The sequence below is a fragment of the Carlito syrichta genome, unplaced genomic scaffold (genome assembly GCF_000164805.1).
Source record: "Carlito syrichta isolate Samal-C Ts95f unplaced genomic scaffold, Tarsius_syrichta-2.0.1 Scaffold128673, whole genome shotgun sequence".
NCBI classification, from domain to species: Eukaryota; Metazoa; Chordata; class Mammalia; order Primates; family Tarsiidae; genus Carlito; species Carlito syrichta.
Window position 1 is genome coordinate 34,384 of NW_007072769.1, and position 9,047 is coordinate 43,430.

The following is a 9,047-nucleotide window of genomic DNA, read 5'->3' on the forward strand; positions in this document are numbered from 1 at the left end:
TGCAGAGATAAAATGAGATCATACATGTAAAGTTCTTAAAAGAATACTTAGCACATAGCAGGTCCTCGATAAACAGTAGCTGCTTTACAGTTGGTTTCTGTATTCCCCCCCTTCTCCCAACCCCATACTAAAATTTCTCTAAAACATAAAATTAGAAATCACTTAAACCTACTCTTTACCATTTGCCCATGCATCACTGTTTGCAAGGGTCATTTCTGACTGTTAAACCCAAATTTCAAAATCCGAGAAACCACCAAAGAGCCAGCTCTGATGCAAACACACAAGGGTCTTTATTCAGGCTTGAGTCTGGGCTCACGAACGAAGCCGGCTGTGGCTTCAGGGACGAGAGCCCTGATCCAGCATGGCAAGCAGTCTTTATACACCATTACAGAGGGAGGGGAAAGAACTCTAAACTTGGTTTTACATGATTGGGTAATCTCTTCTAATGGGTACGGGAACACTTGGTATTGGTAGGTGCCCTTCGTGGACTTCAACCTAACTGCCCGTGATTGACAGAAACCCACCCAATGGGCAGAGTGGAATGTCAGATAAGTAGGTTCATACAGTCACTGCGTATAAATTAACCTGAGCAAGCAGGCAGATTACTAGCGTCTCCAAGTCTGCTGCAAAGGAATGTCTGAAAGGGGCTTATCGTTTTAACATTTACATCCTGTTGTAAAAGCAGAAGTCAGCATGGCAATTGGGACTAACAAAGCTTAACCCAAGAGTTCTAAATACAAACACTATTTAAGACATTATATAATTACACAATCAGTCGCTACCCAGCACCCGACATATGCCTAATTCTACTGGGTCTGAGGTAGGATTTAAAGTACTAAGATTTCATAAAGTACAATGAACATGAGGTAGGGATATATAAAATATAGTGAACTAAACACTACTTTTACAGCAAGTATGGCTTTTTAAGTTTCTTGGATTCTTGGGTCTCTCAATACGAAGAGGGCGTGTGGCTATGCACACCTGACTCCATTTGTCTGCCTTATTTAAGAGGATGCTATGTACAGCTCTTCACTGAAGGATCCTGAATCAGTCTTGTCCATCAGCCCGTGACACTATGCAAATCAAGCTCAGTGACAAGAACTGTCCCTGCTTTGTATCTGTCACTAGGCTTCTTTTCTCTTTTTCTTGTTTCTTTGAGTATGGAGGGGTCTCATCTGCCGCCCATTTAATGTGCACAGGCTGGAATGCAGTAGCACCATCATGGCTCACTGCAGTCCTTACCTCCTGGGGTCAGGAGAGTCTTCAACATCTCGACCTCTCGAGTATCTGGGACTACAGTCATGCGCCACCACTCCTGGTTAAAGTTTTAAATTTTTTGTGTAGGGAGGAGGTCTTGCTACATTGTACAGGCTGGTCTCAAGTTTCTGGGTTCAAGCAATCCTCCAGCCTCAGCCTCCCAGAGTGCTGGGATTACAGGCATGAGCCACTGCACCCAGCCTTGTATCTATCAATGAGTTTATATTAAAGTTTGCATTAATAGCATCTCCTCCCCATTGGCCAGGCACAGTGGCTCATGCCTGCAAGCCCAGCACTTTGGGAGGCTGAGGTTAGAGAATTGCTTAAGCCCAGGAGTTTGAGATCAACCTGGGCAACACAGCAAGACCTCATTTCTAAAAGGAAGGGAGAGAGGGAAGGAGGGAGGGAGGGAAGGAAAAGAAAAGAAAGAAAGGAAGGAAGGAAATGAAAGAAAGGAAAAGAAAAGAAAAATATTTTAAAATTAGTCAGACCTGATGGGGCACACCTGTAGTTCCAGCTACCTGGAATGCTGAGGTGAGAGAATTGCCTGAGCTCAGGAGATCAAGGCTGTGGTGAGCTGTGGTGCACTCCAGTCTGGGCAACAGAGTGAGACCCCACATCAAAAAAACAAATACAAATACAAAACAGCATCTCCCATTCATGTAGTACTTTGTGAATCACAAACTACCATATTGTTTCATTTTTATTTTCACACTGAGGGGACCAAGGGAAAACTTCCCCTTTGCCCTCGAAGGTCTTGCTGAAAATTGCTGACAGATGGCAAATTAATAGGAGAAAAAGCATACAAAGGCATTTGATCATAGTTTCACATGACACAGAAGCCTTCAGAATGAAGAAGCCCCGCTGATACAGGGGAAACTGTCCTTTTTTTTTTTTTGAGTTGGAGTCTCTGTCGCCCAGGCTGGAGTGCAGTGGCACACTCACGGCTACCCCAGAGCCGACCTGCTGGACTCTGGCGATCCTTCTGCCTCAGCCATCCAAGTAACCAGAACTATAGGCATATACTACCACACTCGGCTAACTTTTTATTTATGGTAGAGACGAGGGCTTGCCAAGTTGCCCAGGTTGGTCTCGAACCCTCAGGCTCAGGCAATCCACTCACCTCGGCTGAGGCAGGGGACCTTCTGAAAATGCAGGAATAAGAAAAGGGAAAATAAGTTAGTTCCTGCTTCTTTGTGCTACTCTTTTCCAGGGCTTTTCACTTTGGCGGGTTACATGTTCAAACTTCTGGCAAAATCCAGTCAGAACGGTGATCTTGTAAGCCAATCAGCAAATAGAACATGCAAATGAAATAATTATGTAAAACCAACCAGTGTGTAACAAGTAATGTTAACTGCTGCCTCCAGCGACAAAATATCCAATAAACGAATAATGCCAAACTGATGCCTTGTATGGGAGACAAAAAAATTAAAATGTATATAAGACAATGCCTCACTTCCTTTGGGGCTCAGTCTTTGGATGCAAATCCGCTGAGCCCGTATGGCACAAATAAACACGGTTTCCTGGCAAAGTAGCTTCAGTGTCCCATCTCTCCCTGCGGCAGGTTCCCGCTACAGGCCTCCCAAAGTGCTGGGATTACAGGCTGAGCCACCAAGCCCGGCCGAAACTGTCCATTTTTATGCTCAGGTTCAACAAAGTATAAAGCTATGTAGAAACGTGATTGGACGCAAAAGGGAATGAGCTCATGGAATAGGCTGAGGGGGGAAACCCAGCAAGGCTCGTCTGTCTAGATTCTTCTTGGCCTCTCTGTGTAGCATTCTTTCCTCCTGGGCATGGGACAGGACCCTCTCTGGAATGGGCCACTCATGACCTACAGTCAAACAAGGTAGGTCAGAGAATTTCTGTGTGGCTCGTTTTTACACAGAAAGGCAAAGGGTGGGAGTTGGGGAGTAGAGTTAGAGTACCACGTTTAGGTTTATGGCTGGCTTTGGGAAAGTGTTCTGGTTTCTAGGACCCACCTTGGAGAAGAGGCATTATAGCTTCTCTGGCAAATGGAGGGCTGGGGACAGGAGGACAGAAGAAGGTTCAAAAAAAACTTTTGCTTCTGAGGCTGCTTCCAACACCTTCATTTTGGGTACTACTTTCTGAGACCCTACCACACAAAATCAGAACATATTCATGTTACAGATGAGGAAACCCAGGCCCAGAGAGGTAAGGTGACTCACCTGGCAGGTCCCCTGATAGGAAGCAGCAGACCCAAGACTAGCACGCGTGTCCCCAGTTGTAAGTCCAGTACTGTCCTAAAGAACTACCAATAGATGCCCTGCTGAGGAGACACCCTGTTTCCAGAATTCCACCCTTCTACAAGCCTGAAAAAATTCTAATTGCTTGACCTTCAGAACTCAGGAAGGCTCTTTTGACTGTGGTTTGTGTCCTGGCCAAAAAAAGCATTATTATGGAGACTTGCAATAACAGGGGCACTTTGCAGCATGCCCTAGCCACACCAGGAAGAGCTCCATCGCAGGCTGATGAATAGCCCTGCTTCCACAAAGGAGCAAGGATCCCAAGGAAAAGAAACACACTGCAAATTGCCCCTTGTGGTAGGAAAGTTCCAGTGTGGGGCATAAATAGAAGCATCTCACAAGGAGAGAAATGGGGTTGGCAGATAGGAATAGAGAGGATTGTGGAAAAGAACTGAGAAGAAATGTGGAAAGAGCATGGATCAAGATGCCTCAGCATCAAAAAGAAAAATAAGTAGCATGTGACCCAAGAAAAGGGCCACAGAATAGCAAAAATAAATATTACTTAACAATCCAGCTGGGCATGGTGGCTCACACCTGTAATCCCAGTACTTTCGAAGGCCGAGGTGGGAGGATTGCTTAAACCTAGGAGTTCGAGACCAGCCTGGGCAACATATCAAGACCTTGTCTCAAAAAAAAAAAAAAAAAAAAATCCAAAAGTTAAAATGAAGGAAATGTGAGGTTCTGAGATGAATTGATATGTATTGAACCCCATGGGGTGACTGTGCCCCAGGAAACACCAACAACAAGAGAGGAAAGTGGTCATAATTGCTCTGCACCAGGTGCTATCCTATGACTTTAGAGATTTAATGTGCACAGTGACCCTCTTAGCATTTTGCAAATTGTACTGAAGAGAAGCTAAGGCACAATTTAAATATCTTCCACAAGGACGCTCAGCTAGTTGGTGATGAAGGTAGGATTTGAACCTAAGGCTCTTGAACTGCTGATGGTCTTCAACCCTATCTCCTGTCACCTCATGGAGAGCAGCCTACCTTAATGACGGAAAGGGTACAAGGTTAGTCTTCAGATCAATGTTTAAAGCCAACAAATTCTATAAAGTGACCCTAGCCAATGTGTCTGGGGGGTTGTGGGAGATTCTCTGGGTAGAAAATGATAAAAACACAGTTTGAATTAGCTTAAGTTAAAAGGGAGATTTTTGGCAGCAGGTTGAGGTGGCTTCCAGAATGAAGGGTAGAATCTGAGAGCTAATTCTTAGGAGGGCAGAAAACAATTTCTGAGATTTCAGCCCCTGGAGTCAGGAATTTGAAAGCTCCCAAAACTCTCCCACTTCTCACCTTTTTCTCCCCTTGGGTTGACCTTTTCTATTGCAGGAGAGTGTCTTCATGTAGTGAGGATAGCCTCTGGTAGACCTGTGCACCCAGCCTAGCAAGCAGCTCTACAGATAGAGGGGGACAAAAGGCTTCTTCATTCTCAGTTTCTTTTCCTCTTTTTCCCAAGGTAAAAAGTTTTCCAGGGAAGAACCATGATTGGCCCAGCATAGGTCATGTGTCCAACCATGGGCCAATTCCTGCAGTTCTAAGCATTTCTATAATTGTTACCCTCCTCCTCCCCCCATAAACACACACTAGGGTCACAGGGGGCTTTGATGGAGCCTTTCCCAGAAGACAGTTGCTGTTCTGCAGAGTCAAAACTATAAATGTGACTGGGCATGGTGACTCGTACCTGTAATCCCAGCACTTTGGGAGGACAAGGCAGGAGGATTGCTTGAAGCCAGATGTTCAAGACCAGCCTGGCAATATAGCAAGATCCTGTCTCTACAAAAAAAACAAATATAAATTAGCTGAGCATGGTGGCACGAGCCTATAGTCCCAAATACTCAGGAGATTGAGGTAGGCAGATTGCTTGAGCCTTTGAGTTCAAGGCTGAAGTGAGCTGGGATCATGTTACTCCAATCTGGGTGACAGAGTGAAACTCTGCCTCAAAAACAAAACAAAAACAATTATAAACGTCCACGAGAAATTGGACTACTGGCAAAATTACAAATATCAGAAGAGATGCAAAAACAGGCATGATCAGATGGTTTGATAATAGGACCAAAATGCCCAATAAGCTTCAGAAACACTACAAGTATATCATAAAGAAAAGATTTAGGCAGGAGGAAAGGAGATTTATTTAACAATGTAGAGGGTCTAAAATTCATTTTTCAAAAAAATTTCAAATGAGTTGGTTTTATTCCAGGCAATTTAGAATTTAAGGCAGAACAAAGACCAAAGAACAGACTTGGGCAGGATTCTGGGCTGGTTTTATAGTAAGTTGACAGCTAAGACAAGAATGACTGACTGACGAGCCAATGTGGGATTTTTCTTTTCTTTCTTTTTCTTTTCTTTTTTTTTTTTTTTTTTTTGAGTTGGAGTCTCACTGCATCACCCAGACTGGAGTGCAGTGGCCGCTCCTGGCCACCGCAGCCTCGACTTGCCAAAAGTTTATTCTTAAATGCACAGCAGGCGCCAAGACTACACTTCATTCTAGCTATAGGTGGCAAAAGATGCTATGGCAGAGAATCCAGATGTTTAAATCAAAATGAGGTCAAGGGACACCACTGCCTCAGGCGCAAGGAACAGCTTACTCTCTGCAAGATGTCTGAATTTCACCTGTAGCCAGGGGCCTTCGCTGCTTTTAGCATCTTGACTTCTTTGGCTTCTCTTTGTTTCTGCTTAAAAGCCTTATCTTTCTCAACCTTCCTTCCTGGCCTGCTTCTTGGGCTGTTCCAGGGCCTTCTTCTTACCACTTTCATGGCCAGACTTTTGGCACCTAGCATCCAAAAAAGCAATTTAAGAGATGAGTTAGGACACTAGCTCTGAACTCTCTAAATAGTTCTATTATTAAGGCAGGTGCATTCTGGGAGAGTTGACTAATGCAGGGTTTGTGCTCCTACTTTGTGCCCACTAAATATTAATTCATATTTTGCTATGACAGGTTTTATTAAAAATTATTGCTTACAACACTTACATATTTATGACATATTTTGGGCAGAGTAATTTGCATATGTAAATTTGCGCATAGATGCAAATGGTGATAATTACAGAGTCAGAGGCATATATTTACTCTTTCATGCATACAGCTATTCATTCATCTGTTGCCTACTAATTGAGTGGATACGCTAATGCAGGCACTTTGTGGGTTTCTGCCCCTAAGGTGTGTTTTACTTTGTTCAGGTTGCTATAAAAAAATACCAGTTTTATTTTTTAGTTTTTTGAATCAGGGTCTCACTTTGTCACCCAGGCTGGAGCACAGTGGCAGAATCATGGCTCACTGCAGCCTCATCATGCTGGGCTCTGGCAATCCTTACCCCTTAGCCTCCTGAATCACTAGGACTATAGGCATGCACCATCATGCCTGGCTAATTTTTTTTTTTTTTTTTTGTAGACCCAAGGTCTTGCTATGGTGCCCAGGCTTGTTTTGAACTCCTGAGCTCAAATAATCCTCCTTCTCCAGTCTCTCAAAGTTCTGGGATTACAGATGTAAGTCACCATGCCTCTCTGAAATCGTTGATTTGGTGGTTTAATTATTTTTCACATATCTGGAGTCTGGAAAAGCCTAAGGCAGGGGTGCTGGCAGATTCAGTGTCTGGTCCCATCATGGGGATTCCACTTGCAGGACCTAATTAACTCCTAAAGGCCCCACTTCCAACTACCATCACACTGGGATTTAGGACTTCAGCATATGAATCTTGGGGGGTAGGAGAGGAACACAAACAGTCCATAACAAGGCACTTACAGCACAGTGCGGGAGACAGAGTTATAAATAAATCGTGCCTAGATAGGTGTATAGTGGACACAGGGGTGCACTGTCCAGCTGACCCCTTCAAGACTGAGACACTCTTCCTCGGCTCATGGAGAGGTGCCCACTGCACTCCAACTAGAAAGCTAGAAAGGAAGGGAGGGAGGAAGGGAGGGAAGGAAAGGGGAAGAGAGAGAAGGGGGAGAGGGAGAGAGAGAGAGAGGAAGGGAGGGAGGGAAGAAGGAAAAGGAAAGAAAGGAAGAATGAAAGGGAGAAAATGTAACGTATCTTAAGTTAAAAGGGAGATTTTGGGCAACAGACTGAGATGGCTTTCAGAATGAATGGTGAATTTGACAGCTAAGCTTTGGGAGGTCTGGAAACAAAAAAATTTTTGAGATTTCAGCTCCTAGAATAAGGTATTTGTATTTGGAAGCTCCAGGACTCTCCCACGTCTCACCCTGTTTCTCCCCATGAGTTGGCCTCTTCGATTGCTGGAAGTTCCTTCCCAGGGCGAGGAGCAGCCGCAGGCATGTGAGCAGGGTCTCAGCCAGCCGGTTCAGAGCGCCCTCACTGGGGCCTCGGGGACCACCTTGCGCATGCGCCCCAGCTCCCAAAGGCCGGCTGTTGTGTGCAGGGGCGGCTGCGGGGCAGTGTGACAAGCCTCCGCTGCCCGGGAGAATGAAGCCTGCGATAGGACCTTTGGCAAGGCCAAGGACAGCACTAGCACCTGCAGCTAGCTGTGTGCCGGAGACCGCAGTCTTACTGACGGGTGTCTAGCTATTTCCACCCCCGTCTCTGTGTCACTGCCCCAGCCTGTGCTGTCTTCCTGGGCTGCTGCAATGACCTCCTCACCGGACGCGCTGCTCCCTGCGGCTGGTTATTTACCTGTGGCCTCCAAGATACCGTCCGTTCCGTGCTCATCTTTGTAATACTGGGGATGGGATCATGCAAGGAAATCTCTCCATCACCACCATTCCCCCCCCCACCCCAACTAGCTGGCTTCCTGGTAGGTTCTCCAAGGGCAGGCATTAGAAGGAGAGCTGAGGCTGGGCTGGTGGCTCACGCCTTTAATGCCAATATTTTGGGAGGCCAGGGTGGGAGGATTCCTTGAGGCTAGAAGGTCGAGACCAGCCAGGCCAACATAGTGAGACCCTGTCTCTATAAAATAATTTTTTTTGAGTCGGAGTCTCACTTTGTCACTCAGACTGGAGTGCAGCAGCACACTCATGGGCCATGGCAGCTTCGACCCGCTGGGTTCAGGCAGTACTTCCGCCTCAGCCTTCCAAGTAGCTGGAACTACAGGCACACACCACCACGCCCGGCTAATTTTTTGATTTATTGTAGAGTCGAGGTCTTCCCAAGTTGCCCGGGCTGGTCTCAAACCCCTGGGCTCAGGCAATCCTCCAGTCTCTGCCTCCCAAAGCGCTAGGATTACAGGTGTGAGCCACTGTGGCTGGTCTACAAAAAAAATTAATTAAAAAAAGATGGAGGTCTCAAAGCAGGAGGAAAGGAGAAAGGACCACTCTCCTGTTTTCTGCTTCCATTTTTCCTTGTTTCTTCAGCAGCAGCAGCAGCAGGTAGTTGGCCCCACCTCCAGTTTCTTGGAATATCCTCAGTTCCAACCTTGCTGTGCCTTCCCCTGACTCCCAGATACCAGCTGCAGCCAGGCCACAGCTCTTCACCTGCTGGGTTGCACCCAGGGAGGGCTGAGCCCCTGCAGAGCCACACCCCTTTGACTGTAGCACCAGCCAGACAGCACCCTCTCCTCAGAGGTCTGAGCAGGGCAGA